Raw genomic sequence first — 23,421 nt, forward strand, 5'->3', positions numbered from 1 at the left:
CTGCCAAGGGAATGTTGACAGATCTACCACAAGGTCAAAACAAGGCCCCGAAGCAGTGACCTATCAGCCACCGGCCCAAGCTCCCAATCGCCCGGCCACCAGCTCTCCAAGACACCCCCTCCCCCACACACACACAGTTCCCTGAGAGCTGCCCCTCAACCATCCAAGAACCCCGCCCGCCACCAGAAAAAATAATAATAATTCCATTCCCCACCCCGAAGTGCCCTCCCAAGCCCACTTGCACCAACAACCAACAAAATGAAGAACAGAGAAAAACTAAGGAAAACAAAACAATGCAAAAACAAAAGACATCAAGGACAACAAATACATTTCGAGTGCATGTATGGCACTATTTACATGTGCGTGAGTGTGTGTATATGCATGTGTACATGTAAAAACACCTGCACGGCGTCAGCCTAAGGCAAACAGGCATTAGATGTAACAACGTTGCCCATCAGTGTCATTCCAACTAACTTAAAAAAATATATATTTTGACTTTATTTTTTACTTTTATATTTGACCGTCATTCTATCCCCCGCCTAGCAACTCCAGTCCCACTTGTCTCCAATTCCACATCCCAAACCTCAACTTCCCTCAGCCCATCCCAGCTATCTCTGCTGGCCACCCTCTTCAGATTTCTATGCGCCATATATCTTTCAACTATCCTAGTTTCTTGGGACTTTAATGCAGGCAAACTTAAATCAGTTTTACCAAATTTCTACCAGCATGTCACATGTGCAACCAGAGGGGAAAACAACTCTAGACCACCTTTACACCACACACAGAGATGCATACAAAGCTCTCCCCCGCCCTCCATTTGGCAAATCTGACCACAATTCTATCCTCCTGATTCCTGCTTACAGACAAACACTAAAGCAGGAAGCACCAGTGACTCGCTCAATACTACATAAGTGATTAGACTTAATATAAAACTTGTGTAATCGGCATACATGTACACCTTTCTTTATAGGCCTTGGATTTCTAATCCTTGAATGTTGTTATTTGATCGGATTTTAAAAGCTAACATTTCGATAACCATAACGAATAGATATGGTGACAGTGGACACCCTTGTTTAACTCCACTTGACATTTCAAATATCTCTGAGAAGTAGCCGCTGTCTACTATTTTAGACCTGGGGTTGCTATACATTACTTTTACCCATTCTATAAGGGACTCCAGGCATTTATAAATCAAATCAAAGGCCTTTTCAAAATCTGCAAAAAATACCAGGCCTGGCTTCTTAGACGTTTCATGTTGTTCTATTATTTCTAGGTGTATAATATCTGCAGTGTATCGTCCATGTAAAAAACCTGTCTGATCATGATGAACAATACATGGTAAAAGATTTTTAATTCTAAGTGCTATTCATTTCGCTAGTATTTTTGCATCACAACATTAAAGTGTTAGAGGCCTCCAGTTTTTTAGATGGACTGGATCTTTATATTTGCCATTTGGGTCTTGTTTTAATAATAGTGAAATCAGACCTTCCTTCTGAGTACCTGACAGACTACCATTTATATAGGAGTAGTTAATAATAATAATAATAATGTAGCTTTGAGTATATAAAAAATGCTTTTAAATTTAACCTTTATTTAACTAGGCAAGTCAGTTAAGAACAAATTCTTATTTACAATGACGGTCTACACCGGCCAAACCGGACGACGCTGGGCCAATTGTGTGCCGCCCTACGGGACTCCCAATCACGGCCGGTTGTGATACAGCCTGAATTCAAACCAGGGTGTCTGTAGTGATGCCTCTAGCACTGAGATGCAGTGCCTTAGACCACTGTGCCACTCAGGAAGCTTGAAATACCTCCAATGTTATGCCATCAAGCCCTGGGGGGGTTTCGAGACTGAAAGGATTTAATAGCCTCAAAAAGTTATTCCTCATCGCACTGATCTTTTTGTACATTTGGTCATTTTCAACAACAAAAAAAATATTTGGAAAGAATTCCTTACAGTAATCCTCATTCAGAGGGTGAGGATGAGATGGAAAATAAAATAAATATATGCTTAAAATATTTAGCTTCCTCTTTTAAAATATAATTTTTCTGTCTTTGTCTGAACTGATTATATTGATTAGGGAAATGGGATGAGGTGTCTAGAATAAAACTATGTAAATGTGAGTTGACTATTAAGAAAATATTTGATGATTTGAATCAAGTTTGTGCCTGATACATACAGCGAGGGAAAAAAAAGTATTTGATCCCCTGCTGATTTTGTAAATTTGCCCACTGACAAAGAAATGATCCGTCTATAATTTTAATGGTAGGTTTATTTGAACAGTGAGAGACAGAATAACAACAACAAAAATCCAGAAAAACACATGTCAAAAAATTGATTTGCATTTTAATGAGGGAAATAAGTATTTGACCCCCTCTCAATCAGAAAGATTTCTGTCTCCCAGGTGTCATTGATACAGGTAACGAGCTGAGATTAGGAGCACACTCTTAAAGGGAGTGCTCCTAATCTCAGTTTGTCACCTGTATAAAAGACATCTGTCCACAGAAGCAATCAATCAATCAGATTCCAAACTCTCCACCATGGCCAAGACCAAAGAGCTCTCCAAGGATGTCAGGGACAAGATTGTAGACCTACACAAGGCTGGAATGGGCTACAAGACCATCGCCAAGCAACTTGGTGAGAAGGTGACAACAGTTGGTGTGATTATTTGCAAATGTGAGAAACACAAAAGAACTGTCAATCTCCCTCGTCCTGGGGCTCCATGCAAGATCTCACCTTGTGGAGTTGCAATGATCATGAGAACGGTGAGGAATCAGCACAGAACTACACGGGGGGATCTTGTCAATGATCTCAAGGCAGCTAGGACCATAGTCACCAAGAAAACAATTGCTAACACACTACGCCGTGAAGGACTGAAATCCTGCAGCGCCCACAAGGTCCCCCTGCTCAAGAAAGCACATATACATGCCTGTCTGAAGTTTGCCAATGAACATCTGAATGATTCAGAGGACAACTGGGTGAAAGTGTTGTGATCAGATGAGAACAAAATGGAGCTCTTTGACATCAACTCAACTCGCCGTGTTTGGAGGAGGAGGAATGCTGCCTATGACCCCATGAACACCATCCCCACCGTCAAACATGGAGGTGGAAACATTATGCTTTGGGGGTGTTTTTCTGCTAAGGGGATAGGACAACTTCACCGCATCAAAGGGACGATGGACGGGGCCATGTACTGTCAAATCTTGGGTGAAAACCTCCTTCCCTCAGCCAGGGCATTGAAAAATGGGTCGTGGATGGGTATTCCAGCATGACAATGACCCAAAACGCACGGCCAAGGCAACAAAGGAGTGGCTCAAGAAGAAGCACATTAAGGTCCTGGAGTGGCCTAGCCAGTCTCCAGACCTTAATACCATAGAAAATCTGTGGAGGGAGCTGAAGGTTCGAGTTGCCAAACGTCAGCCTCGAAACCTTAATGACTTGGAAAATATCTGCAAAGAGGAGTGGGACAAAATCCCTCCTGAGATGTGTGCAAACCTGGTGGCCAACTACAAGAAACGTCTGACCTCTGTGATTGCCAACAAGGGTTTTGCCACCAAGTACTAAGTTATGTTTTGCAGAAGGGGTCAAATACTTATTTCCCTCATTAAAATACAAATCAATTTATAACATTTTTGACATGCGCTTTTCTGGATTTTTTGGTTGTTATTCTGTTCAAATAAACCTACCATTAAAATTATAGACTGATCATTTCTTTGTCAGTGGGCAAACGTACAAAATCAGCAGGGGATCAAATACTTTTTTCCGTCACTGTACACATCAAATTGTGGCCCTAGAGTGTGGTTTCCTCCTAGCCCACCAGGGGGCAGCCTCTGCTAATTTAGACCAAGGCTAGCACATCATCTCTATCATACCAGGGGTTGCTCTCATGTTGCATCACCTCTTCAACTAATTTCACTGATTAGAATGAGTCATTCTGGCTGCCTTGAAAGTATGCAACCCAAACCAAGATAAGATGCTACGCTACATTTCTCGTAATAATAGAACTACCCGAGATTAAGAAAAGGGTTTGGGAAGAGTTGAGACGGTTGCTTCTCTGCAAAGTTCTCAAGATGTCAAAAGACTCAGAAAGAAAACCTGCTGACTGCAGTGTTATTTAAAAGTTTGTTCAGAAATTATTTCACTCTACAACTGAAGAAGAGAGAGTTTTTTTCTCAAAGAGATTATGAAGCCTATTTCATGGATATCTTAGTGACACAGAGTATTTAATCTCTTCCTCCAGAGAGAGAGAAAGAGAGCGAGAGAGAGTGAGAGGAAACGAGAGAAAGAGGCTGTATCTGTGAGACCCAAAAGAGCTCTTCAGAGTTTGTTGGTGAGTCAATCAGTGGGAAATGATAGAAGCAGCATGAGTACACACTAATACCGACTATAGTCTATTAGGCCATAGAGAAAATGGTCATACAGACACTCATGCACAGTCACACCCACTGCCTGAAATTCAGATAAATGGTACAGTATTTGTAAGTATCAAACAATGTATATAAAGCAACGACTGTAAATTCCCAATATGAACTCAAGTCAAAACATTCCAGGAGAGGGCCATCTTCCCTTGTCACTGTGTCTATAAGCATTGTTTAACTGAACTGAGCCGAGAGAGCAGTAGGGTCTAACATCTTATTAATACTGTAATACAAAGTGCAAATACAGACTCAACTCATTTTATTGTATAACAGTAACAATATATAATTGTACAGTAATTACCTTCATTTTTTATGAAAAGTGTTGATGGTGAGAAATTGCCAGACTGTGTGTATGCCAGTAATTGTCAGTAATTCTGTGCATGTGTGTCCCTGTCTGTTTACACAGTATCTGTGTTTGTATATATATGTGTGTGTGTGTGTGTGTGTGTGTGTGTGTGTGTGTGTGTGTGTGTGTGTGTGTGTGTGTGTGTGTGTGTGTGTGTGTGTGTGTGTGTCAGGGGAGCAGGGGTAGATGATGGAGGAAGGGCTTAGTGAAGCAGTTTAAACTCTGAGGAGGGATTTGCAGGTTTTGATCCTGGCTAATTAACGTGGAGCACTCGATGGGACGACTGGGTATTTGTGACAGGGAAGTTTGAAGGGGACTCTTTTGTGTGTGTGTGTGTGTGTGTGTGTGTGTGTGTGTGTGTGTGTGTGTGTGTGTGTACATCAGCGTGTGTGTTTGTGTGTGTGTGTGTGTGTCTTAGTGGTAATCACTTGGTTCTATAATCATCTCTTCCTCTCTGTGTGTCCCTATGGTGAGATGATCAGAGGAGCGGAGGGCATCCACTCTATTGTTCAATCAATTCACTCATTAACTCACAACATTAGGAAACTTTAATTAAGCATGGGGCCTGCCACGATTAATTAACTTTGAGACTACTTCCTTTTTTCTTTCCCGTACACTTATTTTACTAAGTCAGGGAAGCTACAGAATGCACTAATTTAGCCACACAATTTACAAATCCAATTAAAGTCAATATTAAGGCTTCACAAGCTGTCCCATGCATAGTCTTAGCTATAATACTATCCTCTTTTGTGGTTAGAACAGCCAGGGTGTGTATGTGTAAGCCGGAGAATAATGTATTAAATAGGGTTAGCAGTTATAATAAGTTTGGTTATTGAAAAGAGTTTATTATGCTGTGTTATCCTGTTAGGGAGGTGGTGTTGTGGCACTTTATTGGTAATCCTGAGTCTCCCATCGCTCTGAGTGGTCTCTTTTACACCCACCCTGTTCCAGTGCCTGTGTGCTTTCCCTTTTCTGAAAAGATCAGTGTCCTGTCCTCTGTAGACCTACCTGATGGACAAGGCCTACATATGTGACTGGTCACATCTAACTGGGCACAAGTCCATTTTTGTTGATTTTCATATTATGATGATAGTAGGACTAAACTGTGGTACACATATTACATTCAACAATACAGAAATGACACTTGACATTAGTATAGGCAACCACTTGAACACAGTTCTCTCAAGCTTGGCAACAATTAGCCTAGAAGACTAACTCTGCGTTTACACTAGGAAGCGGCTTCGCTCAGTGAAACATCGGAAGCCACTTACTTTCAATGAAAGGAAAGCGAGAGAAGCGGGGGACCATTGAGGCGGGGGGACCGTTGAGCGATGCGAGTATGGGCGAGGGAGCTGAACAGGGCGGGACTATAGTTGGTAAAAGCTGAACTTGGTTCAAATCCTCCGCGATATCGAGACGTGAAGGACCAATCGATGCTTAACATAGCTTCCAACCCCTACTGGATTGGCTGTCAATGGCAGTTGATACGTAACACTACCCAGCGTGCTTAGCACCCATATGAGGGCGAGGCTAGCGTGGCTAGGCGAGTCAAATCAAACAACATTTTATTTGTCACATGCTTCATAAACAAGTGTAGACGAACAGTGAAATGCCCTTCCCAACAATGCAGAAAGAAAGAAAATAGATAATAGAAAAGTAAAACACATAACGTAAACTCACCCCATTCCGTACAAATGTGCGCAACCGCAACATTCAAACGAGGCTACAAAGAAAACTAATGGGACTGTAGCGACTATGTTGACTTCAAAATTGGGGGTGTGAACTAGGTTTCTATTCAGGCGTTGATCGACATGGTAAATGGCTCTATAATATTGGAGAAAAGTTTAAAAAACGGACCCTCCGTTACATCGTGGCGTGTCATGTGTAACGTACAGCACGCATAAAGCAACTATTTCTGTCTTACAATCTCTCTCCACCAGGTGTAGCACTTCTCTCGTCCTTTAAAAACAAGAAATGGACAGTAACGGGGGTAAGGGGGGGATACCTAGTCATTTTTTTGCGTCATCATTGCATGCTCATTCTCAAAGTCGCTGTTTACTTCTAAGATCACTTTAGCACCGCCCTAAAAACCTGATTCAAATTCGACACAAACCTTCAAATAGGTATGTAATGACACATTATATAAACTCTATATAGTGTTTTATTTACATTTTAGAGGCGATAAGGTGATAAGTTGGACAGATCGAGTGAAAAAAAGCTATTTCCCCACACGACAGCTCTCCTTCTCACTATCACGCATTAGTTTCACTTCCCCACCCGCCATTTATAAAAAGATCCGACGGGGCTCATTGCCTGCTTGAATTATGCAGAAACGGGCAGCGTTTAGGTCATGTAATTGATTCTGTTAGAAAGGGGAGAAATTGTGCTTTACAATGGTATTGACATTACAGTTGATCTGGAAGTATTATGTTTTTGGGGCGCAAAAATGAGGGCAATTGTAAGGACCAAGGAGATCTACGAGTGTACGTGAGTTTACGTTAATGATAAAAGTAATACTAAATACACGATGAGTAATGATACCTTGTACCCCTGCACAAGTTAATTGAGGTAGATATTGTATGTACAGTGCCTTGCGAAAGTATTCGGCCCCCTTGAACTTTGCGACCTTTTGCCACATTTCAGGCTTCAAACATAAAGATATAAAACTGTATTTTTTTGTGAAGAATCAACAACAAGTGGGACACAATCATGAAGTGGAACGACATTTATTGGATATTTCAAACCTTTTTAACAAATCAAAAACTGAAAAATTGGGCGTGCAAAATTATTCAGCCCCTTTACTTTCAGTGCAGCAAACTCTTTCCAGAAGTTCAGTGAGGATCTCTGAATGATCCAATGTTGACCTCAATGACTAATGATGATAAATACAATCCACCTGTGTGTAATCAAGTCTCCGTATAAATGCACCTGCACTGTGATAGTCTCAGAGGTCCGTTAAAAGCGCAGAGAGCATCATGAAGAACAAGGAACACACCAGGCAGGTCCGAGATACTGTAGTGAAGAAGTTTAAAGCCGGATTTGGATACAAAAAGATTTCCCAAGCTTTAAACATCCCAAGGAGCACTGTGCAAGCGATAATATTGAAATGGAAGGAGTATCAGACCACTGCAAATCTACCAAGACCTGGCCGTCCCTCTAAACTTTCAGCTCATACAAGGAGAAGACTGATCAGAGATGCAGCCAAGAGGCCCATGATCACTCTGGATGAACTGCAGAGATCTACAGCTGAGGTGGGAGACTCTGTCCATAGGACAACAATCAGTCGTATATTGCACAAATCTGGCCTTTATGGAAGAGTGGCAAGAAGAAAGCCATTTCTTAAAGATATCCATAAAAAGTGTTGTTTAAAGTTTGCCACAAGCCACCTGGGAGACACACCAAACATGTGGAAGAAGGTGCTCTGGTCAGATGAAACCAAAATTGAACTTTTTGGCAACAATGCAAAACGTTATGTTTGGTGTAAAAGCAACACAGCTGAACACACCATCCCCACTGTCAAACATGGTGGTGGCAGCATCATGGTTTGGGTCTGCTTTTCTTCAGCAGGGACAGGGAAGATGGTTAAAATTGATGGGAAGATGGATGGAGCCAAATACAGGACCATTCTGGAAGAAAACCTGATGGAGTCTGCAAAAGACCTGAGACTGGGATGGAGATTTGTCTTCCAACAAGACAATGATCCAAAACATAAAGCAAAATCTACAATGGAATGGTTCAAAAATAAACATATCCAGGTGTTAGAATGGCCAAGTCAAAGTCCAGACCTGAATCCAATCGAGAATCTGTGGAAAGAACTGAAAACTGCTGTTCACAAATGCTCTCCATCCAACCTCACTGAGCTCGAGCTGTTTTGCAAGGAGGAATGGGAAAAAATGTCAGTCTCTCGATGTGCAAAACTGATAGAGATATACCCCAAGCGACTTACAGCTGTAATCGCAGCAAAAGGTGGCGCTACAAAGTATTAACTTAAGGGGGCTGAATAATTTTGCACGCCCAATTTTTCAGTTTTTGATTTGTTAAAAAAGTTTGAAATATCCAATAAATGTCGTTCCACTTCATGATTGTGTCCCACTTGTTGTTGATTCTTCACAAAAATATACAGTTTTATATCTTTATGTTTGAAGCCTGAAATGTTGCAAAAGGACGCAAAGTTCAAGGGGGCCGAATACTTTCGCAGGGCACTGTACATACAGTATTACCATGAATAAAGTGACATAATAAAACAGTAGCAGCAGTGTATGTGATGAGTCAAAAACAGTTAGCGCAAAAGGGGTAAATGCAGATAGTTAAACAATTAGCTACCCAGACTATTTCACAAATTATTTAGCAGCTCTTATGGCTTGGGGGGGGGGGGGGGGCAGAAGCTGTTCAGGGTCCTGTTGGTTCCAGACTTGGTGCATCGGTGCCTCTTGCCATGTGGTAGCAGAAAGAATATTCTATGACTTGGATGGCTAGAGTCTAACAATTGTTTAGATTTTCCTCTGACACGCCTTGTATAGAGGAGGTCTTGGATTGCAAGGAGCTCGGCCTCAGTGATGTACTGGGCCATACGCTCTACCCTCTGTAGCGCCTTGTGGTTAGATGTCAAGCACTTGCCATGCCAAGTAGTGATGCAGCCTGTCAAGATTCTCTCAATGGTGTAGCTGTATAATGTTTTGAGAATCTGAGGGCCCATGACAAATCTTTTCAGCCTCCTGAAGAGGTACAGGAGGGGGCGGACCCGTAAGGGGTCCACGTGTTGAGGGTCAGCATGGCGGTTGTGTTGTTGTCCACCCTCACCACCTGGGGGGCGGTCCGTCAGGAAGTCCAGAATCCAGTTGCAGAGGGAGGTGTTCAGTCCCAGGGTCCATAGCTTACTGGTGAGCTTGGAGGGCACTATGGTGTTGAACGCTGACCTGTAGTCAATGAACAGCATGCTCATGTACAGTAGGTCTTCCTCTTGTCCAGGTGGGAAAGGGCAGTGTGGAGTGCAATAGAGATTGCATGATCTGTGGATCTGTTGGGGCGGTATGTGAATTGGAGTGGGTCCATGGTGTCTGGGATGATGCTGTTGATGTGGTCCATGACCAGCCTTTCAAAGCATTTCATGACTACAGATATGAGTGCTACAGGGCAATAGTCATTTAGAAAGGTTACCTTCACATTCTTGGGCACAGGGACTATGGTGGTCTGCTTGAAACGTAGGTATTAGAGAGTTGGTCAAGGAGAGGTTGAAAATATCAGTAAAACACTTGCTAGCTGGTCAGCTCATGCTCTGAGTCTGCGTCCTGGTAATTTGTCTGACCCTGCGGCCTTGTGAACGTTAAAGGTCTTACTCACATCGGCTACGGAGAGCGTGATCACACAGTCGTCCAGAACAGCTGGTGCTCTCATGTATGGTTCAGTGTTGCTTCTCTCAAAGCAAGCATAGAAAGCATGTAGCTTGTCTGGTAGGCTCGCATCACTGGGCAGCTGGGGGCTGGGTTTCCGATTGTAATCCGTGATAGTTTGCAAGCCCTAACACACATATGTCAGAGTCAAGGCCCGCGGGCCACATCCGGCCCGCAAGAAGGTTTTTTACGGCCCCTGGGATGATCTTGATTTATTATTAGAACCGGCCCGCAGCAAGCCGGCAGCCCGCAGATCTTTTACACGCACCAATACTACATTTCCCACAATGCAAAGGTGACGCACCGAGCAGTAGGCTGCTTCATTTCAATATTTATTGGCACAGCAGTCGTCAGCATCACAGTAAAATTAACTTTCAGATACCCATCAAAAATGGCAAAACGGAAGGTGGATACTGAGAACCGGGGGTTTCAAACAAGGTGGGAGTCGGAGTATATGTTCACGAAGGTAGCTGGAAAACCTGTGTGTCTTCTGTGTGGAGAAAGTGTGGCGGTACTGAAAGAGTATAATCTGAGACGACATTATGAAACGAAACACGCGGACAAAAACAAGAATATGGACATGGAACAAAGGCTACAAAAGGCCAGTTTTATTTTGGCAGAAGAGATCGCTAAATCAGCCCGGCCATTTACGGAGGGGGATTTCATCAAAAACTGCATGATTAAAGTTTGTGACGAAGTTTGCCCAGAAAAAAGGCAACTCTTTTTAAATGTGAGTCTGAGCAGAAACACCATTGCCGAGAGAGTAGACCAGTTGTCCATCAATCTAAAAGAGCAGCTTGTGAAAAAGGGAAAAGATTTTATTGCATATTCCTTGGCTGTGGATGAGAGCACCGACATTTCTGACATTGCCCAGTTGTCAATTTTCATCCGCGGAGTGGACTCCAACCTAAGCGTGACAGAGGAGTTTTTGGCTTTACGTCCTATGCATGGCACAACTACGGGGCATGATTTGTATGAAGAGGTGTCAAGATGTGTAAATGAGATGGAGCTGCCTTGGGAAAAACTCGTGGGTTTGACAACCGACGGAGCACCTGCGATGTGTGGACACAGGAGCGGACTGGTGGCGAAGATACGGGAAAAGATGCAAGAGGAAAACGCGACAGGTGAGCTGACAGCTTATCATTGTATCATACACCAGGAAGCGTTGTGCGGTAAAGCCTTGAAAATGGAGCATGTAATGAGCATCATCACGCGCACAGTTAACTTTATCAGAGCCAAAGGTTTGAATCACCGCCAGTTCAAGGCATTTCTGACGGAGTTAGAAACGGAGCATGGTGATTTGCCTTATCACACAGAGGTGCGATGGCTAAGCCAGGGAAAGGTGCTTCAAAGATGTTTCGAGCTTCGTGAGGAGATTTGTCTGTTCTTGGACAGCAAAGGGAAAGACACAACACAACTCCGAGACGAAATGTTTCTGTGTGAAATGGCTTTTCTGTGTGACATTACGAGTCATCTGAATGCAATAAACTTGCAGCTGCAGGGTCGGGATCGTGTCATCTCTGATATGTACAGTACAGTGAAGGCATTTAAAACCAAACTGACTCTGTGGGAGACGCAGATGCGGAAAGAAAATTTGAGCCACTTTCCCAGCTGCCAGACCATGAAAGAGAAGCTCTCTACCAGTGCGTTCCCGAGCACACAGTTGGCTGATAAAATAGGTATGCTTGCCGCTGACTTTCGACGCCGATTTGCTGACTTTGAAGCACAAAAAAGCAGGTTGGAACTGCTCGGTAACCCATTTGCTGTTGACGTGGAAAGCTCACCACCAAACCTCCAAATGGAGTTGATTGACCTCCAATGCAATGATGCACTGAGGGCAAAATATGCCAGTGGGTGCTGCGGAGTTCGCCCGTTTCCTCCCCGGCACAATGCCCCAGCTGCGCATCCAGGCTGCTCAAACGTTGTCTATGTTTGGCAGCACATACCTGTGTGAACAACTGTTTTCTTTGATGAACCTGAACAAAACATCACACAGAAGTCGACTTACTGCTGAACACCTCCACTCAATTCTGAGGATTTCTTCAGCTCAGAGCCTTACCCCGAACATTGATGAACTTGTGGAAAAGATGGGACACCACCAAGTATCACCCTCAACCTCAAACAAGTGAACATTACTGTGCAATCACATATTTAGAGTTTTTACTCAGTTCAAGTTTAAAAGTTAAAATTTAATATTTGTTTTCACTGCATGTTACTTCTCCTTAAACAAAGTGTTGTTTTTGATTAATAGATTTTTGCACTTAATTTTTTTGTATTTCAATCCAATTATATTTTAAAAATATTTCAGTTGAGTGGATGATAGAAAATTGCTATTATTGTTTTTTCTTTGAAGTAAATTTAGCCCACTTTTGCTAAAATAGAAAATATAGTCTACTGATGGTGCCTTGAATACCGGTTTCTTTCATTTAATGTTCATGTTATGGGGATATTTATATAAAGGAAATTTGTCTTTTGTGTCTGTTGAAAATTAAAGATTACTGACAGAGCCATAAGAAAATATTGCTTTATTTATCTGATCATATTGTAATATATTTGTTAGGTTTTCAGTAGGTTCAATTAGGTTCACTAGACTATATGCGTCATTTAAAATTTTTTCAATGAACATTCGAACAGTCCGGCCCTCGTCTTGTAGCTGATTTTTTTATTTGGCCCTCCGTCCATTTGACTTTGACACCCCTGCCCTAACACATCCGACGAGCGTCAGAGCTGGTGTAATAGGATTTGATCTTAGTCCTGTATTGACTCTTTTCCTGTTTGATGGTTCATCGGAGGGCGTTGTGGGATTTCTTATAAGTGTCCAGATTTGTGTCCCACTCTTTGAAAGCAGCAGCTCTAGCCTTTAGCTCAGTGTGGATGTTGCCTTTATTAATACATGGCTTCTGGTTGGGATATGTACATGCTGTAACTGTGGGAACAATGTCGTCGATGCACTTATTAATGAAGCCGTTGACTCGTGGTAAACTCCTCACGCTCAACCACCCAAAGTCGGGAAGCAAGTTCAGGGAGTAGTGAGTGTTTTAATAAATAAATGAAACATAATACAAAACAAGAAAACACGAACAACGCACAGACAATTAACAGGAACAGAAACAATAACGCCTGGGGAAGGAACCAAAGGGAGTGACATAAATAGGGCAGGTAATCAAGGAGGTGATGGAGTCCAGGTGAGTGTCATAATGCGCTGATGCTCGTAATGATGGCGACAGCCTGGTGACCTAGAGACCGGAGAGGGAGCACACGTGACAGCGGTTTATGTACTCGCCAAAGTAGTTTAGTCAGGGTGCCCGCACATTGCTGATATAGTTTCAATGGCCAGTATGAGAGATTATATTCAAAATAGAGTACAAATTAAGATGGTGGACCTTACAAGCGTAACAACAGCCATCTTTTATTCCCCACCATCTCCACAACACAGTGTTGTCTAGCATGACCGATACAGCCCTCAGGGAACACACCATAATACACAGTAAATGACACCCAATTAACATTTTCGTCATTAGTGTGTGTGTGTAAGTGTATGCATATGCTAAGCACGTGTGCGTGCGTGCGAGGTTGTTGCGCGCACGCCGCACCCACCACAAACTTAACTCAGCCGCGGGCCAAGATTCGCTCCACTTGTGTTAAATATTTCATCTCTCCTCCCTTTCTTTTTGACTTTCCTTCTTTGTTGAGCCCTGCTTCAGAATAGGTCAAAGATAGTGTCGTCCCCAGAGCAGATATTGGCACTCTGCAGTGAGGTGAGGCATCAGCTACAGGCTCAATGAGCATATTAGACAGGTCGGCGTCCTAGGCCTTCTCATTACACCTTATCATGGCAGCACTGGAGGGTTACAAGAGGGAAATGAGAGTGTCTTAGAAAGAGAGACAGAGGGGGAAGGGACATCAAAGTGGTGGTCTATTTAAATTGACTGATCTTTTGTGAAAGAACTCCCTACATAAAAGATTACTCCCCCCCCCCCCCCCCCCCCCGCCCCCCCCTCCCCATACCTAATATCACATACTGCATACCCTTGGATTAGGTGTCAAGGGTTAATAACTATACGGATGAGGACATTGGAAGGGGAGGGGGGGCAATTGGTGTGTGTGTGTGTGTGTGTGTGTGAGTGAGTGAGAAAGAGATAATGAGAGAGACTAGAAAGACGGAGAGAGAGAGAAGAGACTCCAACCTCTTGACTGACACATTACAAATCCCCTGACAATCCCATATCACTGTCCCAACTGGCAGAGTGAAAAGCCAGGGTTGGTGAATGGGGAGAGAAAATAAGACGGTTACAGGAAATAGGAAAGAGTGTGTGTGTGTGTGTGTGTATGCGCGTGTGCGTTTCATCACTCTTTCCTTTATATGGCATTTTGGTCACACTTTATTTGGATAGTCTGGATAGTCCATCTGTAGATGCTCTACAGATAGTCATGCTAAGGTTACAATTAGGGTTAGGTTTAGAATAAAGGTTAGGTTAAGAGTTAAGGTTAGGGCTAGAGTTAGGGTAAGGGTTAAGTTTAGGATAAGGGTTAGGGCAAGGGTTAAGTTTAGGGTTAGGATAAGGGTTAAGATTAGGGCAAGGGTTAAATTTAGGGTTAGGATAAGGGTTAAGGTTAGGGCTAGGGCTAGGTTAAGGGTAAGGGTAAGTAGATTATCTGTAGATGCTTTACAGACTGACTTTCCAAATAAAGTGTTACCCGCGTTTGTTCTCTACTTTTTCTCTCCCTGGATGTCTCCATCTTAACACAGCTCCTTTTGTGGCAACCAGGGCGGGAAATGATTTTGGTGTGTGCGTTTTTCCATCCCACCCGCCAGATTAATGACGTCATCGGTTACCACTCTCTCTCTCTCTCCCGCTCCCTCTCTGATAACAGCCCTGTGCGCTTGCCTCCTGCCTGCCGCTCGCTGCTCCTCGCACTCAATTTCAGATAACACTAATGGAATCTGTCCCGCGCGATTGTAATGAGAGCGAGACTCATTTGCCACGGAGCTTGGAGTTGTCAGCTTGGCGGGCTGTGGGGGGGCGAGAAGAGAGGAAAGGGAGAAGGAAAGAAAGCTAGGAGATGGGGGTAGATGAGGACTGAGGAGAGGGAGAGGGGTTTAATAAAGAAGAGGAGAGGAGTGTGTGGAGTAGGGTTGGTTGTATATTGCTGGGGCAGGCGGGAGCTAGCACCAGTGTTGTTTTGGCCCATAGTGTGTATCAGGAGTGTGTGAATAGACCAGGCCTTCTCTCCTCTCCTCCCTGCCTGTCAGTGAACTGATAGTCTGCAGAGGACTCTCTAAGCTCCATCACACAATAGAGAGAGCTCTCTGCCTCGGCACACACTGCATAGACACACCATTCAAAACACACACACACACACACACACTTATGCGCGCAGCCACGCAAAACAAACAACAAAGGCTTTGGGATACTCACGCTGTCTGGTCACATGAGAAGAGTAAATAAATAAACAGGTACATACTTTAGGATTGATTAGATGCTTCTCTCTTGAGGTTATCAGTTCCCCAACTGGTGACCAGGTGGTTTTATTTACCCCCCCCCCCCCCTATTTTTCTGGGGGTGGGGGCGGGGGGACGAATTATTTTTGGGGACATAATAGGCTGTAAAAGCAAGTTGACCACGTGATTATAATTTAAGAAATCTGTTCTCAAGTATTCTCATGCATAATAGAGACACGTGATGGAATACAAATGTAAGCAGGGTTTGAATTTGATATTTTTAGTCAATTAGTCAAACGTTATATCTGTTTGGGCTTCTTGCATTCTACAAATTATTAGTAATTATGTTTATATTTTACATTTGAGTTATTTAGTAGAAGCTCTTATCCAGAACGACTTACATGAGTAATTAGTCAAGTGCCTTGCTCAAGATGTTTCACCTAGTTGGCTTGGGGATTCGGACCAGTGATTTTTCCAACACTCCTAACCGCTATGCTAACTGCAGACCCTGCCTGTTCCAGCCCCCCGACCATCCGCTCAAGAACAAATTAGCCCGCGGCTGAATCTAGTTAATGATCCCTGCTGTAGGCCTTATACCAGTGTCCTGCAGAGGGCAGTATCTGCTTGGAGAACTATCCACTGCAACCAGAGGACCACACTGACCCCAGACAACCACACAAGGATTACAGTTTGGGGTGCATGCATGTGGGTTATGAATTACGTCTTGGAGGTGTTGAGGGGTTGGTTGAGAATGAACATGGGAATTGAATGGAAAGTAACAGAGTAAGACAATGCATCACTTCTCTCTCTCTATTTATTTTCTGTCTAATCCCCCTCTACGTTTTTATGTCTATAAATCTGCATGTCTCTTTCTTTGTTTTTCCTCTCTTTCTCCCTCTATTTCTCTCTCTCCCTCCCTCTCTCTCTGTTCAGATTGAGGGGTAAAGGAAAGCCTATGTTTTGGCTGAGGGACAGGCCAGGGATTACAGTGGTGCTAGTATTTAATCTGGGACAGACTGTCCCGGTCTGTGTGTCTGCACTTAAAACAGCCCAACGGACTATCCTGTGTGTGTGTGTGTGTGTGTGTGTGTGTGTGTGTGTGTGTGTGTGTGTGTGTGTGTGTGTGTGTGTGTGTGTGTGTGTGTGTGTGTGTGTGTGCTCGGGCTGACACTGCTCGGGCTGATTAGGCTCTTTTTAAACTGGGTCCAAAGCTCATATTAAGGGCTTTATGGTCAGCCAGACACCCCATTAACACCACTCTACCCCCCTGGGTGCTGTTCAGACTGTACATACTGTACCCTCTCAGGGCATAGCCAGAACCATAGGACATCTATGTAATGTAACATGCTACATCATATCTACGTGTCTGTTTTTGGATGGGGATACCCAAACACAATTGGCCACATTGGGATGCTTAGATAGACAATCATGCAGACAGACTGGTCGAGCAGAGCAGGCTTTATAGGCCCTTATAGGCTTTCCTAGTGCTGGTGAGTGAGACTTCACTGTCACATACACAGACGTAGAAGTACAATCAAAACAAAGGGCTCATATTTACACATGCACGTACACCCACGCGTAAACCCGAGAGGAGGCGAAAGAATGAGAGTGAGAGACAGGGACAGAGAGAGAAATCTAGTGCATATGCTTAATCACCACTGGAGTCTCCCAGGAACTCCACAAGCCTCTGTGGATTAAAACCCTCAGAGCAGAACATTAGAGAAGTGCACAGTTCGGCTCCCACTGAAAAGGCAAATTATTATCTTTCCTCAGAGAGAAAGAGAGAGAGACAGTGTTAGAGAGCAAGTGAAGGGGGGAGAGACCGACAGAGGTTGAGGAAGCCACAGAAGGATGCAGAGGGTGAGAAAAATGGGGAGACAGACGGAGATAAACAGAGAGAAAAAGAGCGATATACAGAAAAAGGAGAGCGAGAAAAAGGGGGCCACAAATTGGTGAAGAAAAAGTCAGCCTCACTCTGCTTTGCATTTCATTTACATGCCTGGCCGTATCGGCCAATCGGATTGCAGAGCAGAGCCCGCGGCTTAGGAAAGGGAATAAAGACTCCAAATGCCTTCACTGCTCTCATCCCTCTCTCATAATACCCTGTCTGCCTTTCTTTTCTCTCTCTCCCTCTCTTTCTCTTCCCACTGTCATAATACCCATTCTCTACCCATTCTCTCCATGCTGGGGCACTGCTATAAGTAGACCCTGGCCGATGTGATAGAGGCAGGAGAAGGATGGAAGAAGGGAGCGGGGGAAGGAAGGAGAAGGGGAGGGGGGAGCTGCAAATATGACTTTAGTTGCTACCCGCAGAGTGTGAAAAGGGTGTGTGTGTGCCTCTCTAAGTGTGTGTGTGTAAGTGAGAGGGCAAGTGAATGAACTTGACTCATTTCTAAAATCCTCTTACCTGTCTTGGGTCCCAGTGGTGCTAACCTTCAAGCATGGAGTATTTGTAAGTTAACACCATAGGGGTATCTGTTTAGCTGAGAAAACCCTCACATGTACCAGGAAGACTGGTACTACGGTGAGGCTGTGCCACAACTCAAGATCAGGACTTTGAAACCTTTTAACCAGGATGCACAAAGCCAAATGACCTCTTACCTCTCCTTCCATCTAATTTGTTCCTCTTCCTCTCTTCCTCCCGCCTCCTCTTGCTTCTCCTCCTTCTCGCCTCTTCATCCTTCTGCTCTACTTCTATAATGGGAAAAGCGTCTGCTCAGTGCCCACCCTCCATCAACACTTTTTTGACACACTATGATGCACTTGAACATTTGCAGTCTCGCTCCTAATGCACACACTGAGATCTATCTACAGCACTGTGATCAAATCTCACATGTTGTGTGGAGCACCACTGCGTGAGCATCTCAATTGAATGTGTGAGAGAAGGCTAGTCAATGCACGTGCACACACACTTTCTGATGGGCGATAACCACAGCGTGACTTCCTCTCTGAAGTCATGGGCAGCACATTTCCTTGCTGACACGCGTCACACACACACACACATTACATTCAGTACACTATCACTCCCTCTCTCTCTCTCTCGCATACAACACACAGCCTAGATTCATTTGAATAATGGACTGTAAACATACACATTAGGCACCGTCATGGACGGCCACAGGCATTTCTAACAGGGGTTCCACACACACACACACATACTACAGCAAGGTCCACAAACACACAATAATATTTATTTCAGAAGAAGATGGGCTGCAGGGGGAATGTTCCGGTTTGCCATATTTTGTAAATATTCCTGGTTGCTAGAGTGGATGTTTCTCCCGGTCAACGTGGAGCTCCTCTCAACACACCAGGAGGGTCATTTTGTGCCACATTAGATGATATAGCTACACTCCATTCAGAGCAGTTTCATCATTCTCCTTCGTCCTACCTTATATTATAGTGTCATATGGAAGGAATGGATATAATAGACCATGTATGCATTTAATAAGACAATTATATGGATTGTCTCAGAAGTAGACCTATCATCCTTCAAATGTACATACATCATTTGCTGTTTGGCATTCTACTTCATCATCATCATCATCATCGTCGTCGTCGTCGTGATCATCAGCATCATCCTCGTTGTCATCTCCATCATCATTATCGTCATCTAACATTTCTTAAATGCGTTGATGATGTTGATATAGTTGCTCAGTAAGGTCATTAGCTAAACAAAACCACTAATAAAGTAAAGTTACCTCCCACTCTCCTCCTTCCCCCTCACTCACACACCTCCTTCCCCACTCCCCCAAGCATTTCCCGTCTCATCACCAACCCCATGCAACAGGACCCAAAAGGGGGGGGAGAGAGATACTCACCGCTGAGTGAGATGAACCATCTAATTAGTATGGCAGAAATGTGTGGCATCACTTGTGAAAAGGAGGCTCTTCTCCAACATTTCTGAGTTTAGAAACAAATCAACGTGATTGGAGGTACACAACACCCCCTGCCACGCTGCAGATGGATATATCCGCTAATACCCGTTAGTTTAGAAACAAATCAACGTGATTGGAGGTACACAACACCCCCTGCCACGCTGCAGATGGATATATCCGCTAATACCTGTTAGTTTAGAAACAAATCAACGTGATTGGAGGTACACAACACCCCCTGCCACGCTGCAGATGGATATATCCGCTAATACCCGTTAGTTTAGAAACAAATCAACGTGATTGGAGGTACACAACACCCCCTGCTACGCTGCAGATGGATATATCCGCTAATACCCGTTAGTTTAGAAACAAATCAACTTGATTGGAGGTACACAACACCCCCTGCCACACTGCAGATGGATATATCCGCTAATACCCGTTAGTTTAGAAACAAATCAACGTGATTGGAGGTACACAACACCCCCTGCTACGCTGCAGATGGATATATCCGCTAATACCCGTTAGTTTAGAAACAAATCAACTTGATTGGAGGTACACAACACCCCCTGCCACGCTGCAGATGGATATATCCGCTAATACCCGTTAGTTTAGAAACAAATCAATGTGATTGGAGGTACACAACACCCCCTGCCACGCTGCAGATGGATATATCCGCTAATACCCGTTAGTTTAGAAACAAATCAACGTGATTGGAGGTACACAACACCCCCTGCCACGCTGCAGATGGATATATCCGCTAATACCCGTTAGTTTAGAAACAAATCAACGTGATTGGAGGTACACAACACCCCCTGCCACACTGCAGATGGATATATCCGCTAATACCGGATTATTAAAGGCCCACTGCACTATTTTTGTGTAAAAAAAAACAATGTAATAATAATAATAGATATTTATAACAGGGTGCTGTAGCACCCTCAGCACCCCTACTCCCCGCGGCTATGCTGTCGTCATGAGCCATCAGCCCTTACTTTGTGCATTAATTCAGTACGCTCCTCCTCTCTCAGGGGAATTGTCTTGTCATTATAATCCACATTTGCCTTGACTGATCAATACAGGGTCAAGTTACTTTTCAATGAGTTCCCCAAAATCCGACTTTGTCATCCACATAAGTAGCACATGCGCACAGTTAAAACAACATTATTGCTTGCTGGCGCAACCGAACCTGTGCGCAGTCAAAAGAGAACCATCCCAGCTAACTTGGTTAGAACTAAGTATATCATTTATTAGGTGGCTCTGAAAAGAGCCTTTGGGTGTGTGGAGTGACAATGCAAGTGGCAGTGAGTGTGGTGGCGTGTACGACTGTGTGCCTATTGCTAGAACAGCGGAGGGACCATCTCTCAGACTCTCAAGGAAGAAAGAGGTCATTGCCCTCATCCGTGAGATGCACGCCATCCATACAGTACTGCCCAGGGACACAGTGCTTCATGGCGGATTGTGGCATACGCCTGTCACAGAGAAATGCAAGCTAGCCCGTGTGGAACTGACCATTTACTTATGCCAATTCAAATGCACGCAGTACTTAGCACACTATCAATACTTGAGATGTATGTTCTGTTCCATATCTGTGAGCACTCCCAGTCCCACCTGTGTTCATATTTATAAATTAAGACATGTGCTCTTTTACTGGAGTTGCTTGAAGTTTTGTATTCAAGGATTTAACTGTTCTGCCTGTGATTATTATTATTTGACCATGCTGGTCATTTATGAACATTTGAACATCTTGGCCATTCTCTGTTATAATCTCCACCCGGCACAGCCAGAAGAGGACTGGCCACCCCTCAGAGCCTGGTTCCTCTCTAGGTTTCTTCCTAGGTTCTGGCGTTTCTAAGGAGTTTTTCCTAGCCACCGTGCTTCTACACCTGCATTGCTTGCTGTTTGGGGTTTTAGGCTGGGTTTCTGTACAGCACTTTGAGATATCAGCTGATGTACGAAGGGCTATATAAATAAATAAATAAATACATTTGAAAGAAAATCTATTTGATTTAGAGCACCTATCCAATTTCCGATATGTAAATATGTCTATAGTTTTTCTTAAGAATATTGTACTTTTCTGATGGCTATTTTAAGGGTGTTTCTCAGCAGTTTGTCATTTGTTGCAGTGTTTGTATCCATTACTCTTGATGATCCACAGGGTCATGCAGGCTTCTCTGTTCAATCCCAGTGCTGCCACACCGGATTCTACAACTCAGCTGTTCACCGAGACCATGAATAGTAGAATCCGGTGTGGTAGAACTGGGGCTTGAACACAAAAGCCGGCTTAAACCTGTAGCTTGTCAAAAGATATTGTGGCCAACCCTGAATAGTATTTACAAAGTTGACTATATCCGATGAATGCACATTTGGTTGTAAATGTTATATTTAGTGATAACTCACGTTTGTTTACAGGTAATGTAGTACTAGGCCTGTCTTCAGTAGACTATAAGGTACATTTTCATGTAAATAGTTCATGCGTACACGATTGTGTGTGTTTTCCAGGAGCTTGCTCGATTATCTTGAGAGATCAGGGAAAACATTTCCAGTTTCCTCTATATTGACTTAAATGGGTTTCTGGTTTTTCATTTCCCTCTGGGGGAAAAAAATCAGCTGTTAATATTAAATAAATACTAACTACATTATTTCAATTGCCATTTATCAAGTTTACTTTTGCTGTAAAATAATATTGCATAATCACCGTCCGGCGTAAAAACCATGGATATTTAAAACTAAAAACATTTCAGTGAGAATAGGCATTGGTCTGAAGCTGAAAAAGAAAGGGCATTCACATGAGCACCACAATGCCTATTCCACCCATGCTCTACCAAGGTTTTCCAGTACACAGCTTTGACCTACTACAGTAGCTATGTTGGTATTGTTCTTCAAAGTATGTGTAGGCAGGTTGTTTAGGATTCAAACCTTCTCAAACAGCCTAATTCTATGAGGGCACAATGCAAGACCCAGATGCAGACACGGGAGGCAGATAGTTTGAGTCTTGATATTTATTAAACAATCCAAAAGGGGTCGGCAAGAGAATGGTCATGGACAGGCAAAAGGTCAAAACCAGTTCAGAGTCCAGGAGGTACAGAGTAGCAGGCAGGTTCAAGGTCAGGAAGGCAGGTATGGAGTCAGAAAACAGGCAAGGGTCAAAAACCAGGAGGACTAGCAAAAGAGAATAGAAGCAGGCGTACGGGGAAAACCGCTGGTTGACTTGAAAATAATACAAGACACCAGGGATAATAAGCGACACGTGGAGGGGGTGGAGACAATCACAAGACAGGTGAAACCAATCAGGGTGTGACAAATTCATACTTTTCAGAGGGATAATGGACTTTACAGTGTCCTGCTATTCAAATGATATATATATATTGATTGTACAAAACATTAAGGACACCTGCTCTTTCCATGACATACCGTAGACTGACTGAGTGAAACCAGGTGAAAGCTATGATCCCTTATTGATGTCACTTGTTAAATTCACTTCAATCAGTGCAGATGAAGGGGAGGAGACAGGGCAAAAAATGAGATGTTATCCATGAAACAACAGACATGTATAGGGCAAGAGGGTGAATCGGCAAGACAAATATTTAAGTGCCTTTGAACGGGGTATGGTTGTAGGTGCCAGGCGCACTGGTTTGTGTCAAGAACTGCAATGCTGGTGGGTTTTTCACGTTCAACAGTTTCCAGTGTGTATCAAGAATGGTCCACCACCCAAACGATATCCAGTCAACTTGACACTGTGGGAAGCGTTGGCGTCAACACAGGCCAGCATCCCTGTGGAACGCTTTCAACACCTTGTTACTGAATATTACGGTGGTGTCCTTAACGTTTTGTACACCGAGTGTAATTTGGCTGTATGTATTTTTTTAGATATCAGGCCTACTGTAAATGTGTATTATTGTTGCGTCACCATCTTTATTGCAAAAAAAATAAATACAAGTACAAACATTAC

The sequence above is a fragment of the Oncorhynchus mykiss genome, chromosome 8 (assembly GCF_057628025.1).
Source record: "Oncorhynchus mykiss isolate SJ-2025 chromosome 8, ASM5762802v1, whole genome shotgun sequence".
NCBI lineage: Eukaryota > Metazoa > Chordata > Actinopteri > Salmoniformes > Salmonidae > Oncorhynchus > Oncorhynchus mykiss.